The sequence below is a fragment of the Nomascus leucogenys genome, unplaced genomic scaffold (genome assembly GCF_006542625.1).
Source record: "Nomascus leucogenys isolate Asia unplaced genomic scaffold, Asia_NLE_v1 001803F_23897_qpd_obj, whole genome shotgun sequence".
NCBI lineage: Eukaryota > Metazoa > Chordata > Mammalia > Primates > Hylobatidae > Nomascus > Nomascus leucogenys.
In genome coordinates this window covers 2834-24031 of record NW_022097052.1, presented here as the reverse complement: position 1 = coordinate 24031, position 21198 = coordinate 2834, and the positions used below count along the sequence as shown (strand labels likewise).

The 21198-nt window shown below is 49.4% G+C and overlaps 1 pseudogene; it reads left to right on the top strand.

Moving 5' to 3' along the window:
* Positions 1-290: 290 nt before the first annotated feature.
* On the top strand, positions 291-6260 carry LOC100592073 (annotated as a pseudogene).
* The last annotated feature ends 14938 nt before the right edge of the window (positions 6261-21198 follow it).

The window sequence follows — 21198 nt, the reverse complement described above, 5'->3', positions numbered from 1 at the left end:
GGGAAAGGTTTGGCCCAAACCGTGCTGGGGCATGTCCTCTAGGGGTCAGCCTTAACCTCTGTCTCTAGTCTCCCTTCCTTTACCTCCCTACCTCCGGTCCCTGGATCAACCCTTCCTTCACCCTCTTGACACCTCTCTGGTTCTGACCTGCCATGTGGGTCAGAGCCCATCACTTCCCAGGCCTCCCAGTGCTTCCCTGGACAGATTCTGGGATCATTCACTAGTGACTGCCCTGCTAAGATGTCAGCTGTCGGATCCCCCCAACCCCCCAACTCAGCTCTCTTCTGAAGCACTCACTGTGGGCTCCCAGCCATCACTGTCTCCAGGGCAAGGGCTGGAACCTTCACCTGCCTCACCAACATTCTCAGGATTGATTGCCACTGGTGTGCCCCAGAGCTGGGCCAGGGCTTCAGCCATTGGCTCCCCTTCATCAGGTGAGGGTGGAGGGCCATGCCTACCTGGACAGGGATGAGGGTGAGGATTGCAGCAGCTGCACCAGGATAGTGTAGCAGCCCCGTGGTGCTGACACATGCCCTTTTCAGCAACCAGGCTCCTGGTGGCACACAGAAGTGCATCTGGCAGGGCAGTGAGTGCACCATAGTGCTGCCGCCCAAGGCAGTGCTCGTGCCATCCGACAATTTCATCATCACTTTCTACCACCACGTGTCCGGGAGGGATCAGGTCAGCCTGGTGGACCTGTAGTACCTGCCCTGGCGACACGGTGAACAGCAGCTATAGGCCTGGGGCAGGGCCCCTTGGCAAGAACATCCTGGCTGCCTGGGGGCTGGGAGAAAGGCCCTGCAGCCTATGACCCCTGTGGCCCAGTAAGTGTTCTCAGTCCCTGCCAAGTGAGATCCAGGCCTGGGGACAGGCTTGGCCCCTGGGAAGGGAGGGTCCACGTGGTTACTGCAGGGGCCAGAGGAAGTCACTGCTGTCCTGTCCCGCCTGGGGCTTTTCTGGACCAGTCTCCCAGTGAGGTGTCTGGTCTGAGAGGGTCTCGACCATGCCCCTTGTGAATCTTTCAGATCCCCAGTCTTGGGTGTGCTGACTGACACACCCAGACCCATGGGGCTTCAGCCTTACATGGATTCTCTCTGTTCCGGTGAGGCTGGACCCACTCTCTGACTTGCAGAGCACGTCAGCTCTGGCCACTGCATCCTGACCTGGAGACTCAGTCCTGCCTTGGAGTCAATGACCACACTTCTCAGCTATGAGCTGGCCTTCAAGAGGCAGGAAGAGGCCTGGGAGGTAACACTTTGGCTGGCTTCTCTCCTGGGGCCTCTCTCCTGGGAGCAGCAGTCCAGGGCAGACTCCCCACTGTAAATAAGGCGAGGTCAACTTGGAGTGATGAGGAGGGGAGGAACTGGAGCCAGGTGTGTGTGTGCACACACACACACATGCTGACATGGACACGTGTGTGCTTCATGTGTGTGTATGTGAGTAGAGTGTGCTTGTGTCTCTGAGTGTGTGCACATAAGTGTAAGTGTGCATGTGTTTGTGTGTGCACATACAAGTGTGCCCATGTTTGTGTTAGTAAGTGTACATAGGAGTGTGTCTGTGCCTTGTGTTTGTGTGTGAGTGTGCACATAGGCACGCCTATGTGTATGAGTGTGTATGTGAGTGTGTTTCTGTGCACACACTTGTGTATATGAGTGTGCATGCAAGCGTGATGAGTGTGAAAGTGTGCCCGTAGACATGTTTGCCTGTGTGTGCATATGTGTATTTGTGGGCAAATGCAGCTGTATCTGTGTGTGAGTGTGAGTGTGCCTTCTCTCTGTGTGTGCACGTGAACGTGGTGAGTGTGCCTGTGTGAACACAGGTGCGTTCGTGTGTGTGTTATGTGAGCATGTGCATGTGTGTATTCTCAAGGGCTGAGGGACCCAGCCCCACCTTCAGCACCTGCCAACTGTCCCCACCCCCACAGCGGGCCCAGCACAGGGATCACATTGTTGGGGTGACCTGGCTCATACTGGAAGCCTTTGAGCTGGACCCTGGCTTTATCCTTGAGGCCAGGCTGCGTGTCCGGATGGCCACACTGGAGGATGACGTGGCACAGGAAGAGCGTTACACAGGCCAGTGGAGCCAGCCTGTGTGCTTCCAGGCTCCCCAGAGACAAGGTGGGTGTTGCTATGGCTGTTGCACTTCCAGAGTCTGGGCTGGGTGTCCCCCGCACCCTTTCAGCCTCCTGGAAGCCCCTCCCTGAGGCAGCCATGCCCCAGTTGACCCCCTTCCTCGGAAGGTCCGAGGTCTGTAGGGAGGACACAAACACCTGCCAACTCTGGGGCTTCCTGGGAACCCATAGTCAGTGGCTCCCGTTAGCAGTGAGGGTGGCAGGGCTGCACACTAGGGCTGGTGCTACTGCCTGAAGGCTGGACATGACCTCAGTGTCCTTAATGAGGGCTGGGCTGACCCTTGCACACTGCAGTGCTGAGACAGCCCACGGACCTTATGACCCACTGTGTGGCAGATGGGAAGAGTGAGGCCCAGGAGCATGGCTCACACAAGGTCCTTCAGCAGGTGACACAAACCTCCAAGGCCCATCACAAACCTTCCACTTTGGCCCAGGGCACTAAAGGGTGCACTTTTGCCAGGTGGGTTTTGGGGGAGCCTCCTGGCACTGAGGCTGCTCACAGCCCTGGGCCCTTCCTGCCCACGGGCCCTCTGATCCCACCCTGGGGGCGGCCAGGCAACACCTTTGTCGCTGTGTCCATCTTTCTCCTGCTGACTGGCCTGACCTACCTCCTGTTCAAGCTGTCACCCAGGTAGGTAGCTGTGTGTGTGTGTGTGTGTGTGTACGTGTGAGTGGGTAATGGTGTACATGTGTTAGTGTGTGTGTGCAGATGTGTCACTGTGGGCATGTGAGTGTGTGGTGGGTGGGCCGTCAAGGGCCACCCTTGTCTGGTTCCTCCCCTCCCTCTCCACTGCCTGGTCCTGGATGGGGTGGGCTTTTCAAGTCTCTGCTCTGGGCCAGTAGAGAGTTGTCAAGTTGCCAGGGGAGAGAAGGGAAGGGGGATCTGAGGCAGAGGTTGAAGATAAGGGCAGCTTGGTCCCGACCAGACCCAGAGTCACCGAGATCAAGAGCCCGGGGTCCTAGTCTCCTGCCTCTGGAGGAGCTTGGTTTGTTCATTTGTTCACATGTTCTACGAAAGGACAGTTGGGGCATCTGGTGTGCTCAGGATCCTGTTCTCACCCTGGCAGATGCCTTAGAGAACAAGATGGACAAGGGCCCGCCTTAAATAAACCGTCACGCCTCAGGCACCACATGTCAGGCTACAAGAGGGGATGCAGGGGCCATGTCAGGCCGCAGATGTGAGGAAGAGGATGTGGGAGAGAGGTGTTGGGAGGGGTTAAGCAGGAGGGTGCTTGGCTTCTCCTTGGAGCAAAGGAAAGTATGAAACTGTGTAACACGACCTAATTTATGTTTTGAGGAATGGATTGCTGGGAAAAGGGGACATGGGGGACCTGCTGGGGGCCAGTGGGGGCCAGTGGGGTGCCCACAGGGAGATGATTTGGCATGAGCCAGTGAAAGAACTGGAGATAGAGCAAAGCAGAGGGAATTGCAGGGTCTTAGGAGGAGAAATAGAGGGGACGTGTGGCTGGATGAGATCTGAGTGGTGACCCCTGAGGTGGGGAAATGGGGCACAGCCTTGTGGAAAGGTTGGCGAGGTCTCTCTGCACCTGTTGCGTTGGAGCCCCAGGTGACATCCTTATGAGAGGGTCAGGGGATCCTTGGCAGCAAGTCAGGTGCTCAGGGAGACACTGGGTGGGGTGGGAGCCACAGATGTGCTGATGGCAAAGACAGAGTTCCTGGAGGTGCGGCTCCCTCTGTGGGCTGAGGATCTAGCTGGTAACTCCCCGTTCTGAACCACCATCGCAGCTCACGCTGTAAAGGACGCGCGCCTCAGTATAAGTCAGTTCTATGCGGCCGTTAGGCAAGGAGGCCCAGTTGGGTCCTGCCCTGAGAGTGGGTTGGGATGTGATGAGATGGGAGAGAGGCAGTGGCAGCGACGAGCTGGGCGGGCCTCCTGCTGATGGAAGGAAGCTCAGCCAGCCTCTGCAGTGACCTCAGGCCACCTGGGTCCCCATAGGCCTCTGACTGGCCTCTCCTGACCTCAGCGTGAAGAGAACCTTCTACTAGAACATGCCGTCTCCAGCGGTGTTCTTCCAGCCCCTCTGCGGTGTGCACAATGGGAACTTCCAGGTGTGTGCAGAGACCATGGCAGGGCGTCGGGGGCAGGGGGTGCCCAGAGCTCTGGCCTGCCCGAGATGTTGGCTTTCATGAGGGTTGGCGGCCAGTATGGGAGCCTTGTCAGTGCTTGGAGCCTTTTTTGTATATTCAGTGTATTTCAATTTATACGCTGTGTCTCAAGTCGGGGAAAAACTAGCTTTATTCTCCATTACTGATTTCTTTTTGTTCTCATGTCTCCAGTTCCACTGTTGATGGAAAAACGTAAATTTCTCATGACTTATTTCTGTCCCCTCTGGTTTGCAGCTGTCTGCATGCACCATGTGCCTCACCTCCTCCTTCTGCGAAGGTGTCTGTCCTGTGGCCGTGGGGAAGGGTCTGTGGTGTGTGCGCTGCCCTTGGGGCTCTCACTGCCTCTGGGCTCCTGCTCTGCCTGGTCCCCTGGTCCCCTGGTCCCCACAGATCGCATGCTGGCACCACAGCTGTGGAGTGGGCTCTGCAATTCCCCCTCTGTGGCCCTGTTGGGCCCCCACAGCCCAGGAAACAGTGAGCAACTTGGGAGTTGCATCAGCCCCTCCCCTCCCTGCTTGGCTGGCGGTTCATGCCCCCTGGGTGGGAGGACGAGGAGAGGAGGGGCTCCAGTGAGTGGTCTCTGGTTTTTCCCCTCTGACTCCTCACTTTGGGCAAAGGACAAGAAGCAGTGAGAGCCCCTCCCTGGGTTCTGGGCCAAGCTGACCCCTCTTCTCCAGGATCTTCCCTCCCTGCACCCTGGGGCATCCCTGGGCCCTGTGTGGCAAGGATGTCCCTTCCACACCGCGGCTCCAACTTGCTATGCAGAAAAATCCTTTTTTCTCTCAATGAGGAGCCTAGTTTTCAAGATTTTTGTCCAAATGTTCAATTTGAACCATAAACCGGGCACCTGGCTCTTGGCAGAGTCTCCCCCTTTCCCCAAGGTGGTAGGTGTGACCATCAAGAGCCTGGGCAGCTGAGTACAAGGCTGAGCAGGGCACAGATCGTGATTGTCCCCTGGACTGTCATCCTGTTGCAGGCACCAGCCCTTCCCTAGAGAATCAGGGCACCTGCCAGGGGTTATTTAGACCCTTGGGTGGGGATCTGGTGTCATAGGTTTGTCTCCAGGGAGCAGTGCAGTGACAGAGGGTGTGTTGTGTGTTTAGGGAGCAGTGCAGTGACGGAGGGTGTGTTGTGTGTTGTGCACAGGATGGAGGTTCCTGGTCTCACCAAGGGAACAGTTTCCTTTAGGAGGTGGGGGCCTCCTGTGGCCCCATGGAAGGATCCAGGTCTGCTAGCCTTAGCCCAGTGCTTTGAAAGTCACCAGTCCTGACAGCGACTCGTGTGTGTGTGTGTGTGTGTGTGTGTGTGTGTGTGTGTGATGTGTGGTGGGAATGCCCAGTCTCTGCAGCTGCTGAAAGGCCTTGAGGCACATGCTGTCAGGAGTTGGCTCTGTCCTGGGCAGATATCACCATCTGTACCTTGGTTCAGGCTACCGTGAGCACCAGGCCCTGTGCTGGTGGAGTGGTGAGGAGCCTGAAGGGACTCAGGGTCCCATGATGAGGATGGGCTGGCACATGGAGGAAAGACAGAATGTCCAAAACACAGGTGCTGCTTGGCCTCTGGGTGTGGACCTCAGGAGGGCTTCCTGGAGGAGGTGGGATGCTGGGCTTGCCAGAAAGGAGGCAGCTGCTCCCCGGATGAGTTCTGAACATGCTACTGAGCCCTTCCCTCCTCCTGCACTCTGTTCCGACTTGGGATGGGGCCCACAGGGCTGGTGTGCTGCTGAGCCAGGACTGTGCTGGCACCCACAGAGCCTCAGAGCCCTGCATCCAGGAGGCCACTGCATTGCTCCACTGGCCAGCGGGTCCTTGGAAATCTGTGGCCTGGAGGAGGATCAGGAAGGCACGGGACTGAGCTCAGAACTGGCTGCAGCAGGGTGTACGGAGTGGGAGGCACAGCCACTTGCCTATCGCCACAGGAGGACTGGGCCCCACGCCCACCAGGGCACGTTACTCCCTTCCGTCCTCAGCAAGGCCGGTCCTGGGATGTTCTTGGCCCCTGACTTGCCAGATGCATCATGTCCGTTTTGGGAAAAGGACTGAAGTCTCCGGAGCCTTGTCTGGGACTGAACCTCCTGAGAACGGGCCCCAGCAGAGATCGGAGGTCCTGTCTGGATGGAGGCTCAGGGGCAGGCTTCAGGGAGGAAGGATCCCTCCACTCAGTGCCTGTAGGGAGGAACCTCTACCCTCAGCATCCTGCCCACAGGTTCCTCCTTCCGCTGTCCCTTTCTTTCTCCCTGGCCTCTCTGAGAAGAGGTGGGTGGTTTCTCAGCTGTTCCACCTTCACCCCCTTAAAGGCCAGCCTGGGCCCAGTGGACACAGGTAAGCACCATGACCACCTGCTGTGACCTCTCTTGCCTTCCTGAGGCACCTTTCTAGAGATTAAAAGGGGCTTCATGGCTGTTCCAAAGTGCTGATGGCTGGGAAGAGGGGCCAGAGGAGGATGGGGGCGAGGTTGGCCAGTCCCTAGGCTTTCTGGGCTCTAGGACAGCGCAGTGGATGCTCATGATGGAACAGTACTCTCGGGGACAGCAAGCAGGGTTGGGAGGTCTCAGGGGCAGCTCTGGGGACAGCAGGGTGGAGGCTCAGGACAGTTCCTGGAGGCAGACCCTCATTCCTTCTTGTCCTCATCCTCCCACTTGCTCCTGGAAACTGAGAGCTGAGGTGGAACTCCCAGACAGTCAGTGCTGAAGTGACCATCCAGCAGTTGATGGTGGCCTCTGAAGGGTCCTGCTTCTGTCCTCAGCCTCTCATTGGGGTGGGCCTTGGGGGAGATCTGTGTCTGGAGAGAGCGGTAGATGGAGCAGAACGAGCCTGCATTTGTTTCCTGGGAGCTGCCGTAACAAAGTGCCACAAAATGGGTAGCTAGAAAACACAGAGATTTGTTGTCTCAGTTCCGAAGTCCAGAAGTTGGAAATAAAGATGTTGGCAGTATTCCCGACTAATGTTCTTAGGCTCCCATGAAACAGAAGTTGATACAAGGCCAAGCAAGTTTCACAGACAAGCTTTATTAAGTCTTCCTATGCCCACTAAAGGTTGGCAGGAGGAGAGATTCTTTGGCTGGCTCCCAAGGGGAGTGCATTGTGGTGGTCTTAAGGAGGTGACATGCATAATTTATGAGTTAGGTCAGTGTCTTACACCTACAGGGTGGAGTGAAGGGTGCTCAGATGCAGTAAAGAATTGTGCTGACACATACGTTGCGTGATCAGAAAATAGCAGATAAGCCTATACTGGGGGACTTAGTATTATAATGAGGCCACGGTAAGGATCAGTCATTCTCCTGGCCTCATGCACAAGTGGGTGATAGAGTCAACTCCCTGAGTAAGACTACAGCCAGATGCTGCTTATCTTAGTTTATTTCAGACAGTTTGGCAAGGTCTGGCCCAGCGAGTATGGCACCTGGAGGGTGGTGCTGCAAGGTCTGGTGGTCAGCGGGCACGTATGGAACAAGCACTTAGTGGGGTGGGGCGAGTCCCCATTTCTTACTCTGTCTCAGCAGGCCATGCTCCCTCTGAAGGCACTAGGGAAGGATCCATTTTGGGCCTCTCTTCAGCTTCTGTTAGTTTCTTGCCTTGTGACAGCAAAACTCCATTTTTTTTTTTTAAGATGGCGTCTTGGTCTGTCGCCCAGGCTGAAGTGCAGTGGTCGTGATCTCAGCCTCTGCACCTCTGCGCCCAGTTCAAGTGATCTCCTGCCTCCCACCTCCAAGTAGCTGGGGATTACAGGTGCAGCCACCAGCCCAGCTAATTTTTGTATTTTTAGTAGATACAGGATTTGCCATGTTGGCCAGCTGGTCTCAAATTCCTGGCCTCAAGTGATGCCTGCCTCCCCTTCCTGTGCTGTAGATTAGAACATGAGCCACTGCACCCGGCATGTCATCTGTATTATCTTTTTGGTGAGGTGTCTATCTTTTAATTGGGTTGTTTTTTTTTGTTATTAGAATTTGTTTGTATATTTTGCACACAAGTCTTTTTCAGGTTTGTTTTTTAAATATTTTCTCTCAGTCTGTGGCTTGTTTTGATTCCTCTTAATGGGATATTTTCACAGAGTTAGCATTTTAAATTTAATAAAGTCCACATATCTTTTTATTATTTTATGAACTTGGCTTTTGGTATTGTATCTAAACTCATCATCAATCCAAAGTCATATGGATTTCTTCTATTAACTTTTTACAATTTTTAATATTTTGAAAATTTAAGTCTACAGACTATCTGATGATTTTTTAGGGGGAGCTATGAAGTTTGTATCTACGTTCATTTTTTGTCCCTAATGGTTTCCAATTGTTCTTGTGCCATCTGTGGAACAGACTTTTCCTTTCCCCATTGAATATTTGCATAATTTTTGCCCTTTGACAAAAGCAGTTGACTTATATTATTTTGGTCTTTTGGGTTCTGTATCTATTCTGTTTATTATTTGTCCATCCTTCACAATATCACTCTCTTCATTACTTAGCTTTGTGGTAAAGCTAACAGTAATGAGTGTACTGCTCCTAAAGAAGGAGTATCTGCATTTATTTAATATTTTTTATTCTTCCCAACCATGATCCAAGGTTTTCTGAATGCAATATTTTAGATGTATATGTGTTACGTTTATACTTAATAAATTCAATTTTGGGGGTGCTATTATAAATGGTATTTTTTTTAAATTTCAAGTTCAAATTATTCCTATACATTATTGCTGATAGAAAGAAAGGCACTGCATGGTGGCTCATGCATGTAATCCTAGCACTTTGGGAGGCTGAGTTGGGAGGATCACTTGAGCTTGGGAGTTCTAGACCAGCCTGGGCAATATAGTGAGACCCACCCTCCCAATAAAAATACAATAAAATAAAATAATTAAATAAATAAATAATAAATAAATAAAGAAAATCAGGTCGGGCTGGGCACGGTGGTTCACACCTGTAATCTCAGTGCTTTGGGAGGCTGAGGTTGGACGATCTCTTGAACCCGGTGGCTGAACCGGGAGCTGGAAGCTGAACCCAGGAGCTGTGATTATGCCACTGCCTCAAGCCTGGGTAACAGAACAAGACCCTGTCTCTTAAAAAGAAAAGAAAGAAAATCAATTTAGTTTTGTCTACTGGCCATCTTTTTCTTTCTTTTTGTTGTTGTTGTTGTTGAGGAGTCTGGCTTTGTTGCCCAGGCTGGAGTGCAGTGGCACAATCTCAGCTCACTGCAACCTCCGCCTCCCGGGTTCAAGCGATTCTCCTGCCTCAGCCTCCAGAGTAGCTGGGATTACAGGCATGCGCCATCGTGCCTACTAATTTTTGTATTTTTAGTAGAGACGAGGGTTCACCACATTGGCCAGGCTGGTCTCGAACTCCTGACCTCAAGTGATCCGCCCGCCTCAGCCTTTCAAAGTGCTGGGATTACAGGCGTGAACTGGCCATCTTCTTTGATGACTATCTCAATGCTTTCCCAAGGCACGGGATGGTGGTCTCCAGTTTCAGTGAAATTTCCAAAATCTCGGCCTTGAAAAATCCAGACGCTGATTTTCAGAGATTCTCCAGAGCTGCCGCGAGGGGGCGCCGGCCCTGCCAAACCCGGAGGGCTGCGCGCGAACCGTGTCCGAACCGCACGGCGGCGTCCTGGGGCGTCCACTGTGAGGACGGAGCTTCCTCTCAGCACCCACCCAGGAGGGGCCAGGGCTTGGGACACCTGGGGACACCTGGGGCCACGTCCGCTGTGAGGACAGGGAGACGCTCCGGGACACCTGGGGCCGCCGAGGAGAAAGTGAGAGAAAGGCTTCCTGCCCCCGCTGTGAGTGCAGCGGAGCGAGCGCGGCGCATTTCCCGTCTGGCCATTTGTACCCGGACTTCACTTTGTACGAGGGTCCCTTCATGGAGGCTTGGGCGGCTCACCCCAGCACAGGACAAGATGCCGGTTATGGATGCGATTTTGTTTCTGGGGAGAGACCCTGGTCCCGGGAGAAGAGGAGGAACGTGGAGACGCCGTTGTGCCGTCGGGCGGTCGGGAGGTTGGGGACTGGCAGGGGCCACAGCCTGAGGCCGATGAAACAGACGCCCCCTGATCAGTGCTTGTGTTTTTTTTTTTTTTTGAGACAGAGTTTCGCTTCGGTTTCCCAGGCTGGAGTGCAATGGCGCGATCTCGGCTCACTGCAACCTCCGCCTCCCGGGTTCAAGTGATTCTTCTGCCTCAGCCTCCCGAGTAGCTGGAATTACAGGGACCCGCCACCACGCCCAGCTAATTTTTCTATTTTAGTAGAGACGGGTTTCACTATGTTGGCCAGGCTGGTCTTAACTCCTGACCTCAGGCAATCCCCCGCCTTAGCCTCCCAAAGTGCTGGGATTACAGGCGTGAGCCATCTCGCCTGGCCAGTGCTTGGTGTTTTAAGGCTTGTTAACGTAGTGGAAACAACACAGGAAAATGGAAAAGTAGCACATTTCATGCTCACGCACTGCACTCCATTCTGGCGACAGAGCGAGACCTTTTTAAGAGTAAAAAGAAAAGAAAGAAATAAATAGAGTTTTGTCTGCTGGCCATTTCTTTTTTCTTCTTTCTTCTTTCTTTTTTTTTTTTTTTTGAGACAGAGCTTGCTCTGTCCCCAGGCTGGAGTGCAGTGGTGCATCTTGGCCACTGCAACCTCCACCTCTCGGGTTTAAGCAATTCTCCTGCCTCAGCCTCCTGAGTAGCTAGGATTACAGGCGCCCACCACACATCTGGCTAATTTTTGTATTTTTAGTAGGGATGGGGTTTCCTCATGTGGGCCAGGCTGGTCTTGAACTCCTGACCTCAGGTGATCCACCCGTCTCTGCCTCCCAAAGTGCTGGGGTTACAGGTGTGAGCCACCACGCCAGCGTTTTTTCGGTTTGTTTTGTTTTGTTTTAAGAGAGAAGGTCTTGCTCTATCACCCAGGCTGGAGTGCAGTGGTGTGATCACAGCTCACTGCAGCCTCAGTCTCCTGGGCTCCAGCAATCCTCTGGCCTCAGCCTCCCAAGTAGTTAGGAGTATAGGCACCAGCCACCATGCACAGCTAATTAAAAAAAAAAAAAATTTGGCGGGCGCGGTGGCTCACGCCTGTAATCCCAGGCGTGAATGACTTTGGGAGGCCTTGGTGGGGGGATCACCTGAGGTCAGGAGTTGAGACCAGCCTGCGTCAAACATTGGCAAAACTCGGTCTCTACTTAAAAATACAAAAATTTAGCCATGCATGGTGGTGGCGCGCCTGTAATCCCAGCTACTCGGGAGGCTGAGGCAGGAGAATTGTTTGAACCTGGAGGTGGAGTTGCAGTGAGCCAAGATCAGCGCCATTGCTTCCAGCCCTGGGCAATAGAGTGAAACTCTGTCTCAAAAAACAAAAAACAAAAATTTTGCACAGACAACAGGATCTTTACGTTGCCTCAGGTTTGTCTTGAACTCCTGGGCTCGAGTGATCCTTACACTCTCAGCCTCCCACAGTACTGGATTACACGGTGAGCCACTGCACCTAGCCTGGAGTCTCTGTCTTCCTCTCCCTTCCTCCTTCCCTTACTCTTCTTCCTTCTTTCCTTCTTTATTTTTTTTCTTTTTCTTTTTTTTTTTTTTTTTGATACCGAGTTCTCGCTCTGTGCCAGGCTGAGTGCCAGTGCGCATCTCGGCTCACTGCAACCTCCGCCTCCCGGGTTCAAGGGATTTTCCTGCCTCAGCCTCCAGAGTAGCTGGGACTACAGGCGTGTGCCACCACGCCCAGATAATTTTTGTATTTTTAGTAGAGATGGGGTTTTACCATGTTGGCCAGAATGGTCTCGATTTCCTGACCTCAAGTGATCCGCCCGACTCGGCCTCCCAAAGTGCTGGGATTACAGGCGTGAACTGGCCATCTTCTTTGATTGCTATCTCCATGCGTTCCGGTCAAGGCACGGGATGGGGTCTCCAGTTCAGTTGAAATTTCCAAAATCACGGCCTGGAAAAAATCAGACGCTGATTTTCAGAGATTCCCCAGAGCTGCCGCGAGGGGGCGCCCGGCGCTGCCAAACCCGGAGGGCCGCGCGCCAACCGTGTCCGATCCGCACGGCGGCGTCCTGGGGCGTCCACTGTGAGGACGGAGCTTCCTCAGGACCCACCCAGGAGGGGCCGGGACTTGGGACACCTGGGGCCGCGTCCGCTGTGAGGACAGGGAGACGCTGCTGCAGCTCCGGGACACCTGGGGCCGCCGAGGCGAAGGTGAGGAAAAGGCTTCCTGCCCCCGCTGTGAGTGCAGCGGAGCGAGCGCGGCCGCGTTTCCCGTCGGGTGTTTGTTCCTGGACTTCACTTCGTGCGAGCGTCCCTTCATGGCGGCTTGGGCGGGTCACCCCCAGCGCAGGACAAGATGCCGGTTACGAATGCGAGTTTGTTTCTGGGGAGAGACCTTGGTACGGGGAGAGACCCTGGTACCGGGAGAGGAGGAGGAACGCGGAGATGCCGTCGGGCGGTCAGGATATTGGGGACTGGCAGGTGCCACAGCCTGAGGTCGAGGAAACAGGCGCCCCTGATCAGTGCTCATTTTTGGTTTTGTTTTATTTTTTTTTTTTTGAGACGGACTTTTGCTCTTGTTTCCCAGATTGGAGTGCAATGGCGCGATCTCGGCTCACTGCAACCTCCGCCTCCCGGGTTCAAGCGATTCTCCCGCCTCAGCCTCTCAAGTAGCTGGGATTACAGGCATGCACCAGCACGCCCGGCTAATTTTGTATTTTTAGTAGAGATGGGATTTCTCCATGTTGGCCAGGCTGGTCTCGAACTCCCAACCTCATCAGGTGATCCACCCACCTCGGCCTCCCAAAGTGCTGGGATTACAGGCATGAGCCACCGTGCCTGGTCAGTGCTGCGTGTTTTCGGGCTCATTTGTTAACATAGTGGAAACAACACAGGAAAATGGAAAAGTAGGCACATTATCATGCTCACGCCACTGCACTCAAGCCCTGGGCAACAGAGCGACACCTTGTCTCAAAAAACAAAAACAAATGAAAACAAAACCAAAAAAACCATTGTGTGCGTCTAATGGAAGTGAACTCATCAACAACAGTTTTTCTTTTGCTGAGAAAGTCTGTTTAATTTGCAGTGTATTTGTAATGGTACATAAAATGACGTCTGTTTTATAAACATTCTCATCCTAAGTTAGTTGAAATGTATTAACTATATCAAGCTTTGACATGATGCCATAAAATTAATTGAAGAAAGTCACTACTCTTTTTTTTTTCCTTGGCTTTGACCATTTTAAATAAAATCAGATTTCGTTAAGGTTACTTGATACTGAGCTGTAAACCCGTATGGCCCTGCGGTGTCTTTTCTTATCTTTTTTTTTTTTTTTGAGATGGAGTCTCGCTCTGTCTCCCAGGCTGGAGTGCAGTGGTGTGATCTCCGCTGGCTGTAACCTCCACCTCCCAGGTTGAAGCAGTGCTCTGTCTCAGCCTCCCCAAGAGCTGAGATTACAGGCGCCTGCCACAACGCCCAGCTAATTTTTTTGTATTTTTAGTAGAGATGGGGTTTCACCAATTCGGCCAGGCTGGTCTTGAACTTCTGACCTCGTGATCCACCCGCCTCGGCCTCCCAAAGTGCTGGGGATTACAGGTGTGAGCTACTGCGCCCGGCCCTGCAGTATTTTTCTTTTTTTTTTTGAGATGCAGTCTCACTCTGTTGCCCAGGCTAGGGTGTAGTGGCTCGATCTCCGCTCACTGCAACCTCCCCTTCCTGGACTCAAGCGATTCTCCTGCCTCAGCCTTCAAAGTAGCTGGGACTACAAGTGTGCTCCATGATGCTCGGGTAATTTTTTGTGTGTTTTTAGTAGAGGCGGGGTTTCACCGTGTTGGCAAGGCTGGTCTCAAACTCCTTACCTCAAGTGATCTGCCCGCCTTGTCCTCCCAAAGTGTTGGGATTGCAGGCGTGAGCCACCACGCCCTGCCCCTGGGGTCCTTTTTTAATGGGGATCTCTAAGGGTCACTCCAACCTTTTCTATGCTAATCGGTGTATTTAAATTTTCCTTATTTTAGAGTCCATTTTGTTAATGTGTATTTTTACTAGGAAATCACCCATTTTCTCTCGGTTTCCAGTTTGATTCAATAAGTTTCTCCTTTTTTTATTTTTTATTTTTTGAGACGGGGTTTTGCTCTGTCTCCCATGCTGGAGTGCAGTGGTGCAGTGGAGATCTCGGCTGACTGCAGCCTCCGCCTCCTGTGTTCAAGCAATTCGTCCTCAGCCTGTTGAGTAGCTGGGATTACAGGTCTGCACCACCATGCCCAGCTGATTATTGTATTTTTAGTAGAGACTGGGTTTTGCCATGTTGGCCATGCCGTTCTGAAACTCCTGACCTCAGCTGATCCGCCCGCCTCGGCCTCCCAAAGTACTGTGATTACAGGCATGAGCCACGTACCTGGCCAATAAGTTTCTCTTATTTGACTTCTAATTTATCTCTTTCTAGTTTTCAACAGAATTCTTAATCCTATGTATTTCTGCTATTTGTTTCCATCAATAATATTTTAAAAATATACTTCTTAGTTTATCTTGTTTTCAATTGAGGGAATTGTTATATTAAACAATTTCTTAGACCCAATGACAAGCTTTAATTATTTTAAAATAATTCCTGCTTAACGCAACATCTTTTGCAGGAACCAGCTGTCAGTGCTATTTGTTACTGACCAGAGTTTCTTGGCTCTCCGGTAATGGAAATTGACATGAAGATGAGCAAGTTTCCCAGACAAAGCTTTTATTTAGGTGTTTTGTTTGTCTTGGTTAAATTTATTTCACAAAGCTTTTATTTTTATGTTTTATATTCAAACACAAAGGAGGCAGCAGAAGAGAGAATTCTCTGTCTGGCTCCCTGAAGAGTCAGGAGGAGAGTGTTTCTAAGGTCTGGCCTGATTGCCCAGGCTGGAGTGCCTGGCACCATCTTGGCTCACTGCATCCTCCTGGGCTCAAGCCATCCTCCCACTTCAGCCTCTGGAGTAGCTGGGACTACAGGTGTATACAACTGTGCTCAGCTAACTTTTGTATTTTTTTGTAGAGACGAGGTTTTGCCATGTTGCCCAGGCTGGCCTCAGACCCCCCCAAAGTGCTGGGATTACAAGCATGAACCACCATGCCCAGCCCAGTGTGTTCTTATTAAATTTCAGTAATTAGTCATGCCATTTGCCTTTTGTTCAACACTGAGATTTCGTTGTTTCCTAATTATCTCATACATGGACTTTGGTTCCATTAAACTATTATTTCCTTGATCTACAAATTGCGGGTGATTCTTGCAGATTATCTAAGAAATAATTACGTTTTGTTTTTAGAAAAACCATTATTAACTTTACTTCATCTCAATACATAAATAGATAGATAAATAACTCAGTCTCAGTTTTTTTATAGCAGTGCAGAAACAGACTAATACACTACAATATATTGAGTTCAAAACATTCTAAAGAAAAAAATGTAATCAAGAGTGGACAAAAATTTAAATGGACATTTATGAAAAGAAGACATACAAATGGCAAACAGGCAAATGAAAAGGTTCTCCACATTACTGATCATCATAGAAATGCAAATCAAACCCAAAGTGAGATATCATTTCACCTCAGTTAAGGTGGCTTTTATCCAGAAGTCAGTCAAAAATAAATGTTGCTAATAGCGAAGATTTGGAAGAAACCTAAATGTCCATCAGCAGATGACTGGATAGAGAAAATGTGGTACATATACACAATGGAGTACTATTCAGCTCTAAGAAAGAATGAGAGTCTGTCATTTGCAGTAACAGAAATGGAACTGAAAGTCTTTATGTTAAGGGAAATAAGTCAGGCACAGAAAGACAAATGTCACATGTTCTTTATTTGTGGGTGCTAAAATTTTAAACAATTGATGTCATAGAGATAGAGAGTATAAGGATGGTTACCAGAGGCTGGGAAGGGCAGTGGGGGAACAGGGGGTTAGTGGGGATGCAAAATGGGTGCAAAAAATTGTTAGAAAGAATGAATAAGACAGTATTTGATAGCACAACAGGGTGATTATGGTAAAAAATAATTTAATTATACATTTTATAAAAACTAAAATAGTATAATTGGATTGTTTATAACACAAGCTATCAATGCTTGAGGAGATGCATACCCTGTTTTTTATTATGTATTACTCATTACATGCGTGTGTCAAAGTATGTCATGTACCCCCATAAATATATACACCAACTATGTACCCACAAAAATAAAAATTAAAATTAAAACCAAAGGGAGGAGAGCATAATGAGGCAGATGTGGCTACGGCTTGAACTAGCTTTTCAGGGTTACTTTGGAACGTCCTTATCCAAGAAAAGTGGTTCATTTAGTCAATAGGGGCTTAGAAATTAATTTTTAGTTTATAAGTGGAAAAAAGAATTTTTAATCCTGAGCCATAGCTCTCAGTCAGTCAGTCCCTGCAGGGAACCTGTTCTTTACTCTGGAGATAAACACTGTTTTTCTTTTTTCCACTGAATAACACCACATTTCAAAATGAGGGGAAACATCTTGAAACTAAGAGGTATGGCCTTATTAAATTTGATTTGGTTTCCATTGTAATTAATTTAATCACATGTGTTCTAGAGTTTGTCTTCAGTCTTCTCCTACTTTAGGCCCATGATCTGTTGAATTTGCTCAGCTCCCTGCTGAAATTCAGCAAGAAATCAGAATTATTTAAAAACCTCATTGTGGCTGGGAGCAGTAGCTCATGCCTGTAATCCCAGCAATTTTGGAGGCCAAGGTGGGCAGATCACTTGTTGTCAGGGGTTTGAGACCAGCCTGGCGAACAGAGTGAAACCCCATCTCTACTAAAGATACAAAAATTAGCTGGGTGTGGTGATTCATGCCTGTAATCCCAGCTACTTGGGAGGCTGAGGCAGGAGAATCACTTGAACCTGGGAGGCAGAGGTTTCAGTGAGCCAAGATCGTGCACTGCACTCCAGCCTGGGCAACAGACCAAGACTCTGTCTCAAAATAATAATAAATAAAAATAAAAATCTCATTGTGTTTCAAACAAAATTTCTTTTGCATATCAACTATGTCAACTTGCATATTAGCTATAATCATTTTGTTTATATCCAATCTTGAGAAATCTTTGAGGACTAATTTCACTCTTTTCTGCCATTTTGGTAAACATACCAAATGCCATCACACAAAATGCACAAAATTCCTGAGAAATACTTTTTCTCCTTGAGGAGTAGACTTGCTGTGTTAGAGGAACTCATGGTTATCAAGCTTCTGGTTTAATAAACATGACTAGAATTCTCTATCTTAATATGAGTAGCTAGGTATTCACAAGGCATCTAGAAGGTTAATATTTATGGTCTGAAAATAGCCACATTTTTTTACTGGCCACAAATTACAAATTACAATTGCAGAATGTTTATGGCCATACAAGACATCTTCCACCAAGCCTGAAAAATGTATAGATGTCCTAGGAGTGCAACATTTTTTCTTAAAGATAATATTAATGAGCTAGCTTAGGTCAACGAGTTAATGGTCACTGTTAAAACCAATAGCCCCGACTTTAGTGAGTACATCTGCACCTTCCAAGTTTAATTATAACTCTTTCTCTTTATGGTTAGAGTGGAGACACTAACAAAAGACGATGGATTCCTGCTCTTGTTTTCTGAGGGTGTCCAACTCTGTAATGGAGTCATTTCTAATAAACTTGCTTCTTTCACTGTGTTCTCTGACTCACCTCAAATTTTTTCCTGCACAAGATCTAAGAATCCTACTTTGTGGTCTATATCAGGACCCTCTTTTCCAGCAACATCTTTCAACAACACCATGAACAAAGACAAGACCCCTACTCCAAGGAAAACAATCCCATAGAATCAGTCAGCTGGCAAGTGGGCTGCCTTTTAGAGTCGTGAAGCATTCAGGTTGGCAAGAATGATTATCCACTATTACTTAAGTGAGAGGCCCTAGGGTATAATATCAGGGTGAGAGACTCAGCCCAAAGTTAGAGACCTGGGGGTGTCACACTCAGATTAGAGGCCAAGCCCACAGGGTTAGAGGCCCTGGGGAATGCTGAGAAGAATGGATTTGGCTAAACAAGATGTTTGCCACTTTCTCTTTTTGGACTGTCCACCTTGTGCTCTTTATCCCTCACCTGAGTGCTCTGCAGGTTGTTACCTTTCTGCTCACCGCCTCCGTTTTGTAGTGGCCTGGAGGCTGCCCCAGGAAAGAGGCCCCAAACGGTTTAGCTTTTACTGTCCTCAGCGATCCTGTGACTTTTAGCCTTGATGTCTTAGAGCTATTGCTGCTACCACTTTTCTAGTTGGCAAAGCTAATAAACTAACATTAGAACAGCACCTACAGGTTTTTGACCCCATACCAAGGGAAGGTGGTCCTAGAAGCTAAAGGGCACCAGTGGATAATAGGAGAACATTTATGAAAGTGTCAGGCCTTATTGCTGGACACTCCAGACATAACCCTTAAAGCCTGCCAAACCATAAACCCAGCTACTTATCCGCCAGAGTCCACAGGTGCTCCAGCCTTTCTGGCATATAGGTTGTATTAGTCTGTTCTCATGCTGCTAATAAAGACGTATCTGAGGCTGGGTAATTTGTAAAGAAAAGAGGTTTAATTGACTCACAGTTGCACATGGTCGGGAGGCCTCACGCTCATGCAGAAGGCAAATTAGGAGCAAAGTCACATCTCTTACATGGCAGCAGGCAAAAGAGCTTGTGTAGGGAACTCCCCTTTATAAAACCATCAGCTGTAATCCCAGCACTGTGGGAGTCCAAGGCAGTGGATGACCTGAGGTGAGGAGATCGAGGCCAGCCTGGCCAACATGGTGAAACCCCGTCTATACTAAAAGTACAAAAATTAGACAGGCATGGTGGTGGGCGCCTGTAATCCCAGCTACTCAGGAGGCTGAGACAGGAGAATCGCTTGAACCCAGGAGTCAGAGGTTGCAGTGAGCCAAGATCATGATAACACACTCCAGCCTGAGAACAGAGCAAGAGTCTGTCTCAAAAATAAATAAATAAACCTCAGATCTCATGAGGCTTATTCACTGTCACGAGAACAGCATGGGAAAGACCCATCCCCTGACTCGATTGCCTCCCACTGGGTCCCTCCCACGATATATGGGAATTAGGGGAGCTACAATTCAAGATAAGATTTGACTGGGGACACAGCCAAAGCATGTCACAGGTTATGAAACAAATGTATTCTAGCAGGCCAGCCTTAGGAGAGATGAGCCCTTGACCATCCCAAGGAAGAGTGGTTAACAGATGCGAGTTGTTTTATGCATCAGGAAAACAGGAGGGCTAGATATGCTATTATTAGTCAGCACAAGAGAATCAAGGCACAAGCCTTGCTGGCCTCGACCTCAGCTCAAAAAGCTGAGTTAATTGAACTTACTAGGCCCCTGCAGTTGGGAAAGGATTTAAAAGTTAACATTTACACTGATTCCAAGTATGATTTTTTAGTGCTTCATGCTTATGCTGCAATTTGGAATGGGTAGGGACTCCTGACACCCAAGGGCTTTTCCATACATCATTCAGATTTTGAGCTTGTTAGAATGCTGCTTTGCTGCCAAAAAGTGACTATAATTAATTGCAGAGGACATCAAAAGAGAGACTGACCATGTAAAAGGAAATGCCCTTGTAGATGCTGCAGCCAAGGGTCCTGCACTGAAAGGGCCAATGAAGCTTATGGGCGTGCTGGTCCAGCATAGTAGAATGGGCCAGAACACTCCTGAAGAAGAAAAAAAGGGCCAGGGATTTGCATTTCAGTCCAGGGCCCCTCTGGCTGGCTGAATGATGCGTAATAAATTACTAATGCCAAGTTAACCAATCATAGGGATATAATTCAGCACTTTCATGATTCTTTCTACCCCAGACACTAGAAGGGATCTGTTTCTGTTTAATGTCTCATTTGTTTATAGGGGTAAATCTTTTTCATAATACATCTAAAAAGTGGGACTCAGCACTGTGAGCTCTGCCTGACATTGACCCATAAGGCCAGCAATTTTCTCCTTCTCCAGGTTAAACCTGTCCAAAATTGAGGAACACTATCCAGGTGAGAACTGGCAACTCTAATTTACCCCGATGCCTTTCTGCAGGAGATTCAAAATATTTGCTAAATGCTTACTGATACCTTTCACTGGTTAGATGAGGCATTCCCCCACCCCAATCTGAAAAATGGTCTACTAGAAGAAAATAACTCCTCGCCAGTCTGGTAATCTAAAAGCCCTGCAAGAGTGACACAATTGGGCCCAATCTTCCAACAGCAGTTTGGCTTGTAACCCCATTCACCTTCATCCTCTAGCCACTTTAAGAATCCAATATCAGCCTTCACTCTGCTGGAGACGCAGTCCTCGGAAAGGGTGAAACGGGGCTAATCTCTACTCTTAAAGAAGACTCTATCTAAATCAGAGCCTAACTATCTTCTAATCTACTCGCATAGCTTACTCCGGGTTTTAGAACTGCTCCAAACTATATGTGTTTATTAATCGTGTAACTAATTAATTTCCTCTGTTGAGTTAACATATGGAATGCCTTTCCTACCAACAGATCTCCTAATAGATGAAAGATCGAATCCATTTAACTAATATATGTCATCAATTCCTAGGACAGGTGTTCAAAGTTCACGTTGTGATCATATGGAAACTATAGAGTCTCTTTCCCCCTTCTCCAGTTCATGGGGAGGAAAATTCAAGCTTTCAGTCAGTCTACGGGATTCTATGTCTCACTAAATGACTGCGGGAGGAAGTTCTCTCATGCCATTCATCAGTTTAGGCAGTTTCCCTCAAACTGTGGAAGGGACCTTACGCTGATAGGTAACCTGAGTCTCTCCACAGACGTCAACGCCAAGGGATCTCACAGGTGGGTGCACCTGTGTTGGAAGTAAAGGTTTGCTTATTCTGGGAGCCCAATCGAGGCTGAGGGAGGTGGGCGGCCGGGCTATTTAAGCGTTGGCGGGAGGGGCGTGGGTCGCTGGCGTCTGGTTCTCCCTTCCGTACTTCTGCTGCTCCCTAATCCTCATCTTAGGCC